The 16469-nt window shown below is 40.4% G+C and overlaps 1 long non-coding RNA gene across 1 annotated transcript; it reads left to right on the top strand.

The window, feature by feature from the left end:
* The first annotated feature begins 10 nt into the window (after positions 1-10).
* LOC147870381 (uncharacterized) lies at positions 11-16437 on the top strand. The gene is made up of 3 exons (XR_015533485.1): positions 11-5874; positions 6066-6780; positions 14389-16437. It is a non-coding gene; the product is annotated as an uncharacterized LOC147870381 (long non-coding RNA).
* The last annotated feature ends 32 nt before the right edge of the window (positions 16438-16469 follow it).

Here is a 16469-nt window from a genome sequence, read left to right as displayed (position 1 = left end):
AATCCCCACGTCCACATTACAGAATGTCTAAGTATTTGCGACCGGGTTGGTGGCCCCAGCACCCTGCCAGTTTCTTTGGCACTTACAGTCATCCTTCCATCATGTTATGTGAATTGGGTGTGGAGCGAGAGAGAGAAGGCAGGCAGTTGTCTTCTGGCAAACTGCTGCTTCTGTAATTGCTGGAAATGTGACCATACGAGTAACCAAGACTTTGAATAAAAATCTGCCCCAAGATGTGGGCGTAGGTTTGCGGATTGTTTTAAAAAGGGTAGCAGAAAAATTGAACGTAGTTTAGCGTAATGAATGGCGCGTTGCTTTGGTTAACAAGGAAATGATCATTTTTTTACCGTAGCCGAAACAAATTATTTACGAACACACAGTCACGAAGGTCATATTGAACGGCTTTTCGCGTTTGCTTTACTTTATCGTTTTGTCGTCTGATTTGACTTCGTTTGTCCCCACCATCTTCCTACGTGATACGACCATAATTCGTTGCGTTGGATACGTTACTGGGCGGGGGAAAAGGGTCCCTTTGTAATTTATGAAAGTGACATTTGACAACTTCCTGAAGCGTAGCCTAGAACGTTTGTACATTGGCCGACAGAATTCGTGTATTTCTACATTGTTTTGAGGTCTTGTTCGTCCTCGTAATCGTTAGAAAACAACTCGGCTCAATTTGAATACTAAGAAAAGTGTTAAAACTAGCTACTACGTGTTTGTCCAGGAAGGCACTGATGTTTTGTAGTTGGTAATATTACCAGTTTGTTACGATTCTAGTGAGGCAGTCAGAAAGGGAAAGAATGAGCACGGAAGTTGCATATGGCAGATCAGATGTTTGGAAGAAGATGGCAATAATGATGATGACAGTAATTGCAGTAAACTTGTCTTCGCGATGTGTGTGTTACTTTTTCTTCAGAATCGTCACCTTTACTCGGAACACCTGATGTGATCTGGATATGCCATTCTGGTCGCTGTGGTGTGACAGCAGATAGGTTGCGGTGTTTAAATATCAGTGTTGTAATGCAGTTTGGAATAAGCAGGGTTCCTAATGACGTAGGATGTGGAAAGAGGCAACTCCATTCTGAATGAATCTGGTTTCATGTGGAATGTCACGGCCATTGCACTTTGAAATTTTCTGGAAACTCGGCTATGCTGTCAGAGGAATTTTGCACTTATCTTCATCCAAGATTGTTTCCTTCCACACAAAAGTCTGAGCTACGCCGCAGTTTAAAATATAAGGTGACATTTCCATTGATCTGTCTTTTACACGAACATTTGTCATTTCAGAGTTGGTGACCGTGAAATAATGACTTTCTGTACAGACTGGATGCAGCGGCTTGTTATCGTTTAGGTTCAGCTGTAACAAGGTAAATGTTAGGTGGAAGGAATATGTTGTTTGTGGCAATTCTTACTAATATAGAATATCGCAAGTTCTTATCTAATAAAAGAATTATTAAGAAATCTGTCAAACTGCCCTCCACTCTTTCCATTTTAGTTTTGATTAGATCGATCATTGCTGGTGGACGTCGTGGTCTCATACAATTGAACAAAGTTTGAGGTAAGGGATTCCTATTTATTATTATTGTTCATCACATTTATTGTTTTCATCTGCATTTTTGAACTCGTGTACGAGAATTAGACTTGTCTTCTTTTTAACACAATTTCAATTAACATTAGATTGACTTGTGTGTGTTCACGGCAACATTGATAATAAAAGAATATTCCAGTAGGCAATTAACTTTTTACAATTTTAAAGGAATTAAACGTGTTTCGTATCCCAGAATCTAAATAAAAATATGTCGATGCTAAGAAGTGGGGTTTATATTCTGAACAATAATTCTAACGCTTTTCATATCTTGATACATCGACATTATTAAAGCGTTTTAGGGAACTGAGAAGAAATTTTATTCCGGTTTCACAAGCCTAATTATCGACAAATCTCCCTCTCATTATCTCCCTACATCAGCAGATTAAATCCGGGGAATGTTTGCTATTATTGAGTGCAAAGAATTTATGGGTGCAAAACGTGGTCTCTCTCTTTCAGGGAGGAACATAGACTGAGGGGCTCTGAGAACAGAGTGTCGAGGAAGATGTCTGGACCCAAAACGGGAGTGGGACGGATAACAGAGAAAAATGCATGACGAGCTCCTCAGCCGATGTTTTTAGGGCGAGTTGAAAGTTTACAAGGCCTGAAGGGAACACCTCGGCGTAGGTGGGAAGATAACATTAAGACGAATCTTACGAAGATGGGTCTCAATGGAGTGAACTGGATGCAACTGACTCAGGATAGACCCCGGTGGTGGGCTTTTGTGAACACGATGATGTACCCGACAGACATTAAGGTGGCTCATAAATCCTTTGAAAGTGTGACAAAGTTCAAATACTTGGGAACAACAAAAACGATTCAAAATGATGCTCACGACGAAGTTAGGAGGAGACTAAATTCCGGAAATGCTCGCTACATCTCAGTTCGAAATATTTTGTCTTCCCGTCTGATTTCTAAGAACCTGAAGATTAAAATATACAAAACAATAATCTTGCCTGTTGTGTGGTATGGGTGCGAAACATGGTCTCTCACTCAGAGGGAGGAACACAGATTGCAGGTGTTTGAGAATCGGGTGTTTAGGAGGATATTTGGGCCTAGGAGAGAAGATGATGGGGCATGGAGAAAACTGCACAATGACGAGCTTAAAAATATGTACTCCTCCCCCAATATTGTCAGGGTGATTAAATCGAGAAGAATGAGATGGTCTGGGCATGTAGCGTGCATGGATGGGACAAGAGGTTTGCACCGGGAAGCCTGAGGGGGAGAGACCTCTGGGGAGACCTAGACGTAGATGGGAGGATAATCTCAGGCGGGATCTATGGGAGATAGGAGTTGAAGGAGACTGGATTTTGTTGGCCCAGGACAGGGTCCGGTGGAGGGCTTTGGTTAGTTCGGTGATGAACCTTCTGGTTCGGTAAGCCATCTAGTTAGTTAATCGGTCAACGACATGACCAGCTTTCTTATTAATTATGATTGTCCCAGTTGGCGCTGCTCGCAACATTTATCTTCGTTGCAACTAAAGGTACGACATTTTATTTTACATCCATTGTCCTAGCACTGTGCGAGATTATGTCAAGAACTTCTTTACAGTTCGTGTACTGATTAAGTTACAAGTTCACGCTGCAACCTGTAGCAACTAGATATCGTGTCAGTGTTAACTGATTTTCCGTTTATTCATGCAAGTGGAATGGGACATAATGGCCACCCGATATGTAGGACTGTTTGTAGTGGCAGCTTGCTGCAATGGAGTGCGATACTGACCGGGTTAATACGACCCACACAATCGTATGTCCCAGTGACGCATTAAACCACGGAAGACATTGTACACAACCTTGACTTAATCACATTAACGTATAGATGCTTCTGGAGTGTGTGCCCATAAGAATAGCAGTAACTTGGGTGTGCTGTTTGAATGGATTTATCTGAAATGACATATGGGAATACCTCCCCCTACAAGCGTTGATGGGTACCTCATTCAGGCGTAAGCTCCCAGTCTATTTGCGCAAACGCAATTATGACAGAAACAATATCTGCTGTGGAAACCTCAAATCTTACAATATAGTTCTGGTTTGAGGGGGTAAGTAGAGGATTACATGACCTACCAAGCTAAGATGCTAGATGTGGGAATTCCTTTTCGAAATTTTTTGCTCAGAATATAACTTTTGGGCCAAGCTGGTGCGGCATTACTTTTCTCTCTTTAACTCCCTCTGCATTTATGACCTCCTCCCCCCCCATCTGGACACATCACATCAACTGGATGCTGTATGGACGTAGAATACCACGCGGCAAACACATACGTACTGTGGCAAAGTCCGTCATAAATAAATATGAATCTGCCTTCAATGTGTGGATAATGGCAACCCATATCAACATGAGTACCATCAGACATACATGAATGTACAAAAGAAATGTATTTAATCTCGATCTTATGTATACATGGGATATACGGATATCCGCACGTAGGAACGTTGAAACTTCGATATCAGCAGACGTGCGTGATTACACCAAACGCACTGATGATAATGTTTGCCATGTATTGCCTTACGTCAGTGGTCCCCAACCTTTTTTTTCCTTTCTCTGGACAAATAAGATACGGACACCAAATAATACACAAAACAACACGACGTTTATTGATACAAGAAACCACGCAATCAAAAATACTTAATTTTATAAGTACAATTATTATTACTCAAGTGGGAAGTTAGTGTGATGTTTGGCACTGCATTTCAGCGGCCAGTTTTACAAATTTGGGAGAGTAGGATGATGTTGCTGCTCGCAATCGTCAAGATGGGCATTAGTACGTAGAGAACTGTGCTTTGATTTTATAATGTTCATGGTTGAACGGCATTTATTATTCAGTATAACCTCTTTCCTTATCAACGCGGGCACCGCGTTGGGGACCACTGTTGTACATTATTTCGCCCTCACATCTTCATCAGTTATCAGAGTGATTATTCTCTTGTAACATTGATGTCACTGTTAGGTCAAGGTCATGACAAAGTCAAGACAAGATCGCCCCAATAGTTTGCCAGATAGAGGTCTTTAAAATTCTCAAGGTCATACGTATTTATGCCAAACGGCAAATACCTGATTGACCATACTCATGTCAAAATGAGGTCACGTATAGGTCAAGGAAGCCACGACAAATTCGGCCCAATAGTTTCGTAGATACTGGTCTTAAAAAATCTCAAGGTTATATCTTCTCACCAATATTTCTGCTAGCCAGCCATCCTAGGGCCACACCCTTTACCCCAGGGCCACTACCCCAGTCGCACCCCTTCCCAGGGCTATCCCCTTCTTTGGGCCAACCCTCATGATCACCCCTACCCAAGATCGCCCCCCCGGGACCATCCCCTCAGGATCCCTGCAGCATCACCATATCCCAGGAACCACAGGATCCCTTAGGACCCCAGGATTCCCTGGACACTGCCCTCTAGGATCACGGCAGGATCCCCGAAGACAATCACCTCTAGGATCCCCTATAACCCCCTCCAGGATTCCTCGGATTTACCAGGACTCCCCATGACCATCCTAGTATTCCCCACAGATTTCCTAGGATCCCCAAAAAAGGATTCCCTACCCAGATCTAGCAGAATCTGCCACCAAACATTTCCAACAGAATATCCCACGATCGCAACCCATGATTCCCAGGATATTCCCCTGGATTCACCACATAATATTACCCACGATCCTGCAGGATTCCCCACCAAAAATCCCCATATTATCCCACATAGGTTCCACAACCAGAATTCAAAACGCGACCTAACCCCCGCGCTCTAACCCCCGCGCCCTAACCCCCGCGCCCTAACCACCCCGCGCCCTAACCACCCCGCGCCCCACGAAGGGAGGTGGAGGCCCAGGCCGTTTCTTGAGCGAGCAGAGGCGCGGACCCGGCTCCGGACAATGGCCCGGGCGCCGGGTTCCAACGAACCGCCCGAGTCGGACGAGTCCAACTCGTTGGCTTTGCGCTCGCACGCTACAGGAAACAGGACCTCGTGGGCGAGGCAAGTCGTCCAACTCTTTCGACTAACCGACCTGGCAACAGATCTTGTCTAGGGGCTGAGGCTCACCCTCCGTCCCGCGATTTGGTTTCATTCGATTAAATCATTGAGTTTTCGCTGCTCGTAGTATTTTCGCTTCGAGTGTTTTATTACTGGACGTATAATTTTATCTGCCCCTTATTCATCTCTGCCGACACGCGGTGGATGAGTTTTTCATCTTTGCCTTTCCCAGCATGCTCCGCGAAACTTGTTTTCTCCGAACAAGTTGAGTTTTTCCCGGTTGTCTGTCTCCTGCTTCGGTACAGCGCGGATGTACGAAGTCTTTACGTAAGTTGGGGCTTCAGTCGGCCATTTTGATATTACGTCTCAGCTTGTGTTTGGTTTAATTCTCGATTTATTCGACAGCCAAAGAGTTGTTGAAGCTTTCGTGGTGGTAGTACGAGGCTCTAGATAACGACCCTGACTTATATGCATTTGTGTCTGGCGTGATATAAGATCGTCTATATATTTTTCTCTAGGACTGTGACAACGCACATGCGAGAGTACATGTGTCCTGTTGTGTGTCCTCGGGTGCTACGTCCTGTACAACGAGAGCCTACTTAAGTCATTCAAGGTGAGTTGCATGAAATATTCCGTCCTCTGAAGTAGAGAGTTCTTAAAGTACGTTGAGGATAAAACGTGACTTGGCCTAGGTCGCACAAGACAAGATGGCTGAAATGACTTTGCAACACTGAACTAAGTATTCTGAGATATTATTTTATTTTACGTTTTGATTGTTCTGTGATTCTGCCCACGCATTCCGTCTCCTTCTAGGTCAGTGGTAACAACCACGTGACACTCGTTCAAGACTTGAGGTTCACGGAGCGGTGAGGATGACGGCCGCTTACATCGTGAGGTCGCTAACACGACAACCCGAAAATTATATTACAGCAGCAGCGAACTAAGGACTCCGCTGAGTACAATGAGAAATTGTCAGATAATGCCCACTGATCGAGTTTCAGAGCGTACGTACAGAAGCGACGTAATTATAAATTCTTGTCATTATGTCTGCTTTGAGGTGATTGGCGGAGCCCTCTTCACATTCACGGTGATTATGATATCATCATTCTTCATCGCCGTCGTGAACCTCTGAACCAGAAGATTTTTCCACGTCTCGCTCCTGGACGCTGCTCTGTGACGTCGTCTGGCTCGAGACGTCTGAAACGATGAGGCACCAGTGAGCGATGGACTCGGGTGAGTACGGTGATGTATTATTTCGAGGTTGATTAAAAATTATAATGACTTTCGTAGATAGTGTTCTGTGGGAAATTAAAAATTAGTATGTCTCGACGGTAATGTAGTGACTGAGTAAAGCCTGGTCTACGTGGATGGGGTTTCGCGAAGGTACCGATATCGCCAAAATCAAAGAATGTTTGAAACCCCCTACGTACGGTAAGGAATCGAGTTCTTTTATGAGTTTGAAACAGAAAGGAAAAGTTACAGATCATTTGAGAATTGTTGATGGGAAAGATTGGAAAAGGAGAAAATGCAGACAAATGGACACGCACACTTGCGGTATGAGACCAGTTTCTTGCGTCTGTCTTGTTGTAAACATGTACGGCAGTCATCGTGTAGCTGACAGTCGTTTAACTGGTCAAAGCCTTTCTCTTCGTGTACAGACACAGAAATTTTAAAAACTGACTGGTCGTCCTTACTTCATTTCTGTTGGATAAATTTCGTAAGGAAATGCTGTTGGTGTTAGGTGGACCGAGTATTGCGTACGGAGTCTGTATTGATTTGGATTAGCCGTCTGCCATGGACGCGACTGAGTAGGCGTTCTTTACGCGGTGATGGAATTAGACAGAGCTGCTAGAATGTAGTGCTGTATAGAGCAGAGGTTCCCAAAATATGGAGAAACATTTTCAACATCCTTTGCTTGATTGAGGCAGTCATCAGAACGAAGTATCGTTCTGCGTTGTATCCCGAAGGATGGTGATGGGATACAGGAGCGTAGACCAAGAGGAAGTGCGTTGATATTCAAGTCCACTTGTAGCAACACAGTAGAGATATATATTGAATTAAAGCTGCACCAGTTTACAGTATCTCGAGTCAGAAAGCTATGAAGGCGTAATTTATAACAGTTATAATTACTCTTCGCTAATACAAATTGCAGTTTTGTGGACTTTCAGTTTATTCTGTGTATAGTAATATAAAATATCGTCAAATTGAGTACCTGATGTATTTTCCTAATCAATGAAATTCCTCTGTTATGGAAACTGAAGGGTTACAACTGCAAGGAAACCGAAATTTGAGTCTATCGTGAGTCACTGCAGTCTGATTCACATCTCTGGATACTCTTTATACAAAAACACAGTTTAATATTAAGTCTCACCGCTACTAAATCTTCCGAAATAATTCATTCCCTTCCTAAGAGGGTTCATAAATTAACTTTATGTGTGCTCTTTGAAATGAAAAAATAAGCATCATTAACCCCATGAAGCCGTAGGTCGTCTGAATAATATTTAAGAATTCAGTCCGTACCGCGAAGAAAACACAACACTTCACCATTACGAAGAACAACTGGTTAACGCTGTTTAAGGAAATGATCGCTGTTTATTCCGAGAATCATAGTTCGTCTGAATTATATTTAAGAATTCAGTCCGTACCGCGGAGAAAACACAACTCTTCACCATTACGAAGATCAACTGGTTAACGCTGTTTAAGGAAATGATTGCTGTTTATAGTGAGAATCATAGAAGATCCATAAATATAAAAGGCATCATAATTAAAGCACTTGGTACGTACGTTGAAGTAAACTTTCAGAATTGAACTAATTGGTATTTAGCATTTTCTGTTGAAGGCTTAATGTACCGGTTACATAACTTTTTCTTTATCAGTATTACTTCCCCCTACTCGCTTGTAAATAATCTTCTTGAATCTCTTTCCCTAAGTGTTTTCAAGTTCGGATTGTCTTACAGAGTGAGAAACGAAGTATTACGCCTGTCTAAATCATCAAGAAATATTATAGGACTGTTAACTCAGTTGAAGCATCTCTCTCTCTGTCTGTCTGTCTGTCTGTGTTTTTAATAAGTTCCGAAGATTAGGATAGGTTGACACTCAGGTTACAGTAAATTGGTTCATCGATTCTCGACAGATTCTGACGAATTTAGGACCGCGTTCAGGTGTGTGTTGCTCTAAAATCCAGTCGTTCCTCAGCTCGAATATTTGTTGCGCCATTGAACAATGTCTCGAGAATAATAGCAAAACTTGAAGAAGGTCTGTTTGCAGCACATCCTTACACTGAGATTCAGTGTAGGTAGCACCCGTTAATACTTGATTGAACGGTGGTAATTAATCTTGTTAATGGTCCCGAAGAACTCTATTCCTAGAACACAAAGTTAGGTTGATACTGACGGACAGAAATCGAATAATCCCAACCGTAGTTTAATGGCGACTATTCCAATGGGACCAGCCGACTTTTCCAAGACAGAATCAGTACTGACTGTCTTCTGATTGGTCCTCGATGCAATTCGAAAGTATTGATTTCTTTCCATTGAGTTCGTCACAGATGGCTCGTCTTATCTTTGGTTCCGTATTTTTCCGATAGACTGCGTCATTGTGTTTGAACGTCGTGTCCTCGAGTAAATGTGAGGCAATATTTTCGATATATTTTGTAGAAGTTTGACATAGGACACCAATATGTTACCACAAGTTTGACGTGCGCCACGAATTACGCGCCCACCAAACATTGCAATTGATGTACCAGAGATTTATATTCAGTTTCTTTGTGAGGCGATTTATATTAATAAATGACGTACTATCATTCACGTATGTTTATTCCGATTCTTTCGTTACATGATACTTATTTATAGTGAGTTAGATTGGGTCATCGTTAAGCATGAATCTGCTACGTATTTGCGTCAACATCTACACAGCATCAATTTTGGAAGAAATATTTCTTGTGGAAACATTATGTAATTTTAGACGTGTTATGACATTTTACATGCATTTAAGCACTAATTGTGTTATATAGGAATTGTGTGAGCGCTTAATATCGTTATTGATAAGTCGTCGTGGCCGACTTTGCGCATCCTCCACCTCACGACTTTGATGCCTTCGTGCGAATTTCTAAAAATCGATAAGACATAATAGAGTATGAATATCATTAACTTACCTGTGGCATGACGTCCATACAAAATTTCAATAATTTCTGAGCATCCATTCGCTTTTTCCAAAATTCGTGCGCAGGAAACCATTTTGCACTGATGCAGATTACCCCGTTTTGGTTGGTTTGTGTTGGGTTAGGTTAGGTTAGGTTAGTGGGGCAGCTGCGCAGACGTTGTTGCGCAGTGCAGTCATATGACTTGCGCATGTGAGGGCACCTTCAGCTCGTTTTGGTTAATTGTATATTATTAAACACTCAAAAATTCGATTCCGTCACTTTAAAAAGTATATTATATTCTGGACTCCACTTTCATACCTGATTTAATTTTTTTAAAAGGATATTTTATTGGACACATACTTTCAGTAATTGCATGTACACCAATTACTTATCACTTAAATATGATGTTATTGAATATTTCATTGTGGAAGTATATATGTTGTCACACGAAGAATAATTTATTAAAATATTTATTTAATTTTATATTACACTACATGTAATTACTACAGTGCCCCCAGTCATCGTTATAATGAATAAATGTTCTAAAATTACAGAGGTCCAGCTTCTGCAGATACGCGGTGTCTGTATATAATTCACGTGTTACTAACTCGTACAAACGTCTTTACTGAGCACACATGGCATGAAAATGTCCATTCACTGAAGTCGTATGTCTCAATGTGGCGAACCGCACATATTCTTGCATGTTATGTTGGATTGTTGTTTCAATTGTTTCTATTCTCACACGTCACCGAGAAGACATCCTTACACAGATTCAGTGTAGGTGGCACCCGTTAATACGTGATTGAACGGTGGTAATTAATCTTGTTAATGGTCCCGAAGAACTCTATTCCTAGAACACAAATTTGCTTTGATACTGACCGACCGGTATCAAATATTCCCAACCGTAGATTAATGGCGACTATTCCAATGGGACCAGCCGACTGTTCCAAGACAGAATCAGTACTGACTGTCTTCTGATTGGTCCTCGATGCCATTCGAAAGTATTGATTTCTTTCCATTGAGGTCATCACAGATGTCTCGTCTTATCTTTGGTTCCGTATTTTTCCGATAGACTGCGTCCTTGTGTTTGAACGTCGTGTCCTCGAGTATATGTGAGGCAATATTTTCTATATATTTTGTAGAAGTTTGACATAGGAAACCAATATGTTACCACAAGTTTGACGTGCGCCACGAATTCCGCGCCCACCAAACTTTGCAATTGATGTACCAGAAATTTATATTCAGTTTCTTTGTGAGCGATTTATATTAATAAATGACGTAATATCATTCACGTATGTTTATTCCGATTCTTTCGTTACATGATACTTATTTATAGTGAGTTAGATTGGGTCATCGTTACGCATGAATCTGCTACGTATTTGCGTCAACATCTACACTGCATCAATTTTGGAAGAAATATTTCTTGTGGAAACATTATGTAATTTTAGACGTGCTATGATGTATTACGCGAATATAAGCACTAATTGTGTTATATGGGGATTGTGTGAGCGCTTAATATCGTTATTGATAAGTGGTCGTGGCCGACTTTGCGCATCCTCCGCCTCACTACTTTGATGCCTTCGTGCGAATTTCTAAAATCGATAAGACATAATAGAGTATGAATATCATTAACTTACCTGTGGCATGACGTCCATACAAAATTTCAATAATTTCTGAGCATCCATTCGCTTTTCCCAAAATTCGTGCGCAGGAAACCATTTTGCACTGATGCAGATTACCCCGTTTTGATTGGTTTGGGTTGGGTTAGGTTAGGTTAGGTTAGGTTAGGTTAGTGGGGCACCTGCGCAGACGTTGTTGCGCAGTGCAGTCATATGACTTGCGCATGTGAGGGCACCTTGAGCTCGTTATGTTTAATTGTATATGATTAAACACTCAAAAATTCGATTCCGTCACTTTAAAAAGTATATTATATTCTGGGCTTCACTTTCATAGCTGATTTAATTTTTTTAAAAGGATATTTTATTGGACACATAATTTCAGTTTTTGCAAGTACACCAATCACTTATCACTTAAATATGATGTTATTGAATATTTCATTGTGGAAGTATATATGTTGTTACACGAAGAATAATTTATTAAAATATTTATTTAATTTTATATTACACTACATGTAATTACTACAGTGACCCCAGTCATCGTTATAAAGAATAAATGTTCTCAAAATACATAGGTCCAGCTTCAGAAGATACACGATGTCTGTATATGATTTACGTGTTACTAACTCGTACAAACGTCTTTACTGAGCACACATGGCATGGAAATGTCCATTCACTGAAGTCGTATGTCTCAATGTGGCGAACCGCACATATTCTTGCGTGTTATGTTGGATTGTTGTTTCAATTGTTTCTATTCTCACACGTCACCGAGAAGACATCCTTACACTGAGATTCAGTGTAGGTAGCACCCGTTAATACTTGATTGAACGGTGGTAATTAATCTTGTTAATGGTCCCGAAGAACTCTATTCCTAGAACACAAAGTTACGTTGATACTGACCGACCGGTATCAAATAATCCCAACCGTAGTTTAATGGCGACTATTCCAATGGGACCAGCCGACTGTTCCAAGACAGAATCAGTACTGACTGGCTTCTGATTGGTCGTCGATGCAATTCGAAAGTATTGATTTCTTTCCATTGAGTTCGTCACAGATGGCACGTCTTATCTTTGGTTCCGTATTTTTCCGATAGACTGCGTCCTTGTGTTTGAACGTCGTGTCCTCGAGTATATGTGAGGCAATATTTTCTATATATTTTGTAGAAGTTTGACATAGGAAACCAATATGTTACCACAAGTTTGACGTGCGCCACGAATTCCGCGCCCACCAAACATTGCAATTGATGTACCAGAAATTTATATTCAGTTTCTTTGTGAGCGATTTATATTAATAAATGACGTAATATCATTCACGTATGTTTATTCCGATTTTTCGTTACATGATACTTATTTATAGTGAGTTAGATTGGGTCATCGTTACGCATGAATCTGCTACGTATTTGCGTCAACATCTACACTGCATCAATTTTGGAAGAAATATTTCTTGTGGAAACATTATGTAATTTTAGACGTGCTATGATGTATTACGCGAATATAAGCACTAATTGTGTTATATGGGGATTGTGTGAGCGCTTAATATCGTTATTGATAAGTGGTCGTGGCCGACTTTGCGCATCCTCCACCTCACTACTTTGATGCCTTCGTGCGAATTTCTAAAATCGATAAGACATAATAGAGTATGAATATCATTAACTTACCTGTGGCATGACGTCCATACAAAATTTCAATAATTTCTGAGCATCCATTCGCTTTTCCCAAAATTCGTGCGCAGGAAACCATTTTGCACTGATGCAGATTACCCCGTTTTGATTGGTTTGGGTTGGGTTAGGTTAGGTTAGGTTAGGTTAGTGGGGCACCTGCGCAGACGTTGCGCAGTGCAGTCATATGACTTGCGCATGTGAGGGCACCTTGAGCTCGTTATGTTTAATTGTATATGATTAAACACTCAAAAATTCGATTCCGTCACTTTAAAAAGTATATTATATTCTGGGCTTCACTTTCATAGCTGATTTAATTTTTTTAAAAGGATATTTTATTGGACACATAATTTCAGTTTTTGCAAGTACACCAATCACTTATCACTTAAATATGATGTTATTGAATATTTCATTGTGGAAGTATATATGTTGTTACACGAAGAATAATTTATTAAAATATTTATTTAATTTTATATTACACTACATGTAATTACTACAGTGACCCCAGTCATCGTTATAAAGAATAAATGTTCTCAAAATACATAGGTCCAGCTTCAGAAGATACACGATGTCTGTATATGATTTACGTGTTACTAACTCGTACAAACGTCTTTACTGAGCACACATGGCATGGAAATGTCCATTCACTGAAGTCGTATGTCTCAATGTGGCGAACCGCACATATTCTTGCGTGTTATGTTGGATTGTTGTTTCAATTTTTTCTATTCTCACACGTCACCGAGAAGACATCCCTACACTGAGATTCAGTGTAAGTAGCACCCGTTAATACTTGATTGAACGGTGGTAATTAATCTTGTTAATGTTCCCAAAGAACTCTATTCCTAAAACACAAATTTACGTTGATACTGACCGACCGGTATCAAATAATCCGAACCGTAGTTTAATGGCGACTATTTCAATGGGACCAGCCGACTGTTCCAAGACAGAATCAGTACTGACTGGCTTCTGATTGGTCGTCGATGCAATTTGAAAGTATTGATTTCTTTCCATTGAGTTCGTCACAGATGGCACGTCTTATCTTTGGTTCCGTATTTTTCCGATAGACTGCGTCCTTGTGATTGAACGTCGTGTCCTCGAGTATATGTGAGGCAATATTTTCGATATATTTTGTAGAAGTTTGACATAGGAAACCAATATGTTACCACAAGTTTGACGTGCGCCACGAATTCCGCGCCCACCAAACATTGCAATTGATGTACCAGAAATTTATATTCAGTTTTTTTGTGAGGCGATTTATATTAATAAATAAATATGATGTTATTGAATATTTCATTGTGGAAGTATATATGTTGTCACACGAAGAATAATTTATTAAAATATTTATTTAATTTTATATTACACTACATGTAATTACTACAGTGACCTCAGTCATCGTTATATAGAATAAATTTTCTCAAATTACATAGGTCCAGCTTCTGTTGATGGTCCCATAGAACTCTATTTCTAGAACACAAAGTTACGTTGATACTGACCGACTGAAATCAAATAATTCCAACCGTAGTTTAGTGGCGACTATTCAAATGGGACCAGCCGACTGTTCAAGACAGAATCAGTACTGGCTGACTATGGATTAGTCCTCGATGCCATTCGAAAGTATTGATTTCTTTCCATTTATGCTACTAATAAATAATGCAGTAACTTAAAATGGATCTGGATCTCTGGAGTCCAGCGCACAGACGTGGAGACATGGTGGGCCGTCGGATCTGCGCGTTGGCAGCCTCGCCTCTGAAGATGGCAGACCTCAAGTAAACAAATGGTCAGAGTGCAACAAGGTTTGCTGAAGGGAAATGTTTTAGCATCTATCCGAAACAAGAAATATTAAGTGGCGTTTCTTTGGAATTCCGTACGCCAAACGTCCTGTCGGCGACCTCAAGTTCAAGGTAACGAGAAGTTGATAAGTGGCAACGTAAGTTCTACATTGCGGTGTGTATTTTGTGAAAAGTACATAAATCATTCGCAAAATATCGCCGTGTCCAGAGGAAAAATGCCACCAAAATTACGAAAAAAACCTTAGTACCTGAAATGTCACATCGTACATTGCGTCAAAGTGGCCGCGCGGTCCTTGTAGCCTCTTGGTCGCAGGGACCGTGGGTTCGTATCCCACGCCTTTCTGTGATGTGCTTTCCTTTGTACAGGTAGAGTAGTATCCTGTCTTTTGTAACTCTTTTTAACAAATTTCTGTAAACGTCACGTGTTATTTCGCCTCTTTGTGTAGAGTCTCCTGTCAGAATGTGAAGTGTAATTGTGAGGTAATTTTTCAGAACTCAGATCTCATACTGACAGGAGCAATAATTCATGTACTTGCTGAGTTCGAACTAGTTAGAAGACGATTTTAATATTATCTTCCTATGTATGTAGTGCTGCCTCTTCAATAATATTTACTGTGTTTCTTCATTTTCTAATTCGGGGATGTTGGGTTTACAACTTCATGGTCATTGGTGTGGTACTATCCATTGATAAAATTTTCAGTAGCATAATGCGGTCATGTTCTCCAATGCAGGAAATTGTGATCATTCTTAAATCAAAGGCCAAGGAGTACAAAATATACATTGTGCCCACTTGGAAAATATTTGATATCGTTGCCACTATAAGTAGGAGCCTACAGTTGGAAGATTAATCAAGAGTAATAACAACACCTGCACATGGGAATCCGTAATCAGCCATTTCCAATCATCTCAGAGGTTCAAAACATATTTCCCTAAAATCCATCGTAATGTTTCCATGCCACACCCCCCCCCCCCCACGTCAATGAAGTGGCCAGTTACAATAAATATTCTTTCAAACACAGTACATGCATGCCTTGTGCATCAATATTATTGAAATGCCACCTTCCTTCCTTTTATTATCTTACAAGTAACATGAGATGCACATAACCTGAGAAATTTTGTGCTATACGTGTAATAATTGTAAACTGAAATCTTCATTCAACAATATTTTCCTTAGCAGTTTGTTTACCAACAGTTGCAGTTAACCATTATTCTGGTAACAGATTAATGCATTGGAAAATACAGGTAACAAATATGAAAACATGACTCCATTCTTCCACACTTTCACAGTTTGTTGATAATTTGTCAGAAGACGGCATTCTAAAATTTCCATGCAAGAAAGAGCATGTTCATGAACCTAAAAGCAAATATTGTCATCTATGCTACATTGTATGAGCTTCTGACACTGACTTTATATAAACCACAAATTAATAAATAAAGTTTAATCAAAATTCTTAACCCTCTTCCAGCCTAAATACTTGAAAGCACTTTTGTTCGTGGTCTTTGGTATCTTAGACATTCGAATTTTGTTCCTGTCTCCTAGTGAAATATGTTGAAATGGTGACTGTCTTTGCGTTGCCACAGCGTTCTCTTCACTTATTGGTTTCAGTTCCCAGACTGTTCTAACGTAACGTTAAACTTTCGTGTGTGTGAAATGATAGAGGTTTCAGTCTTTTGAATAAGGGTAGGAGATGGATAGAGATTGAAATGTTATAAGCTCT

Source organism: Zootermopsis nevadensis, unplaced genomic scaffold (genome assembly GCF_977971745.1).
Source record: "Zootermopsis nevadensis isolate Lab colony 2312 unplaced genomic scaffold, Znev_1.0 Znev_ptg000296l, whole genome shotgun sequence".
NCBI lineage: Eukaryota > Metazoa > Arthropoda > Insecta > Blattodea > Termopsidae > Zootermopsis > Zootermopsis nevadensis.
This window is presented reverse-complemented; position numbering and strand designations above follow the sequence as displayed.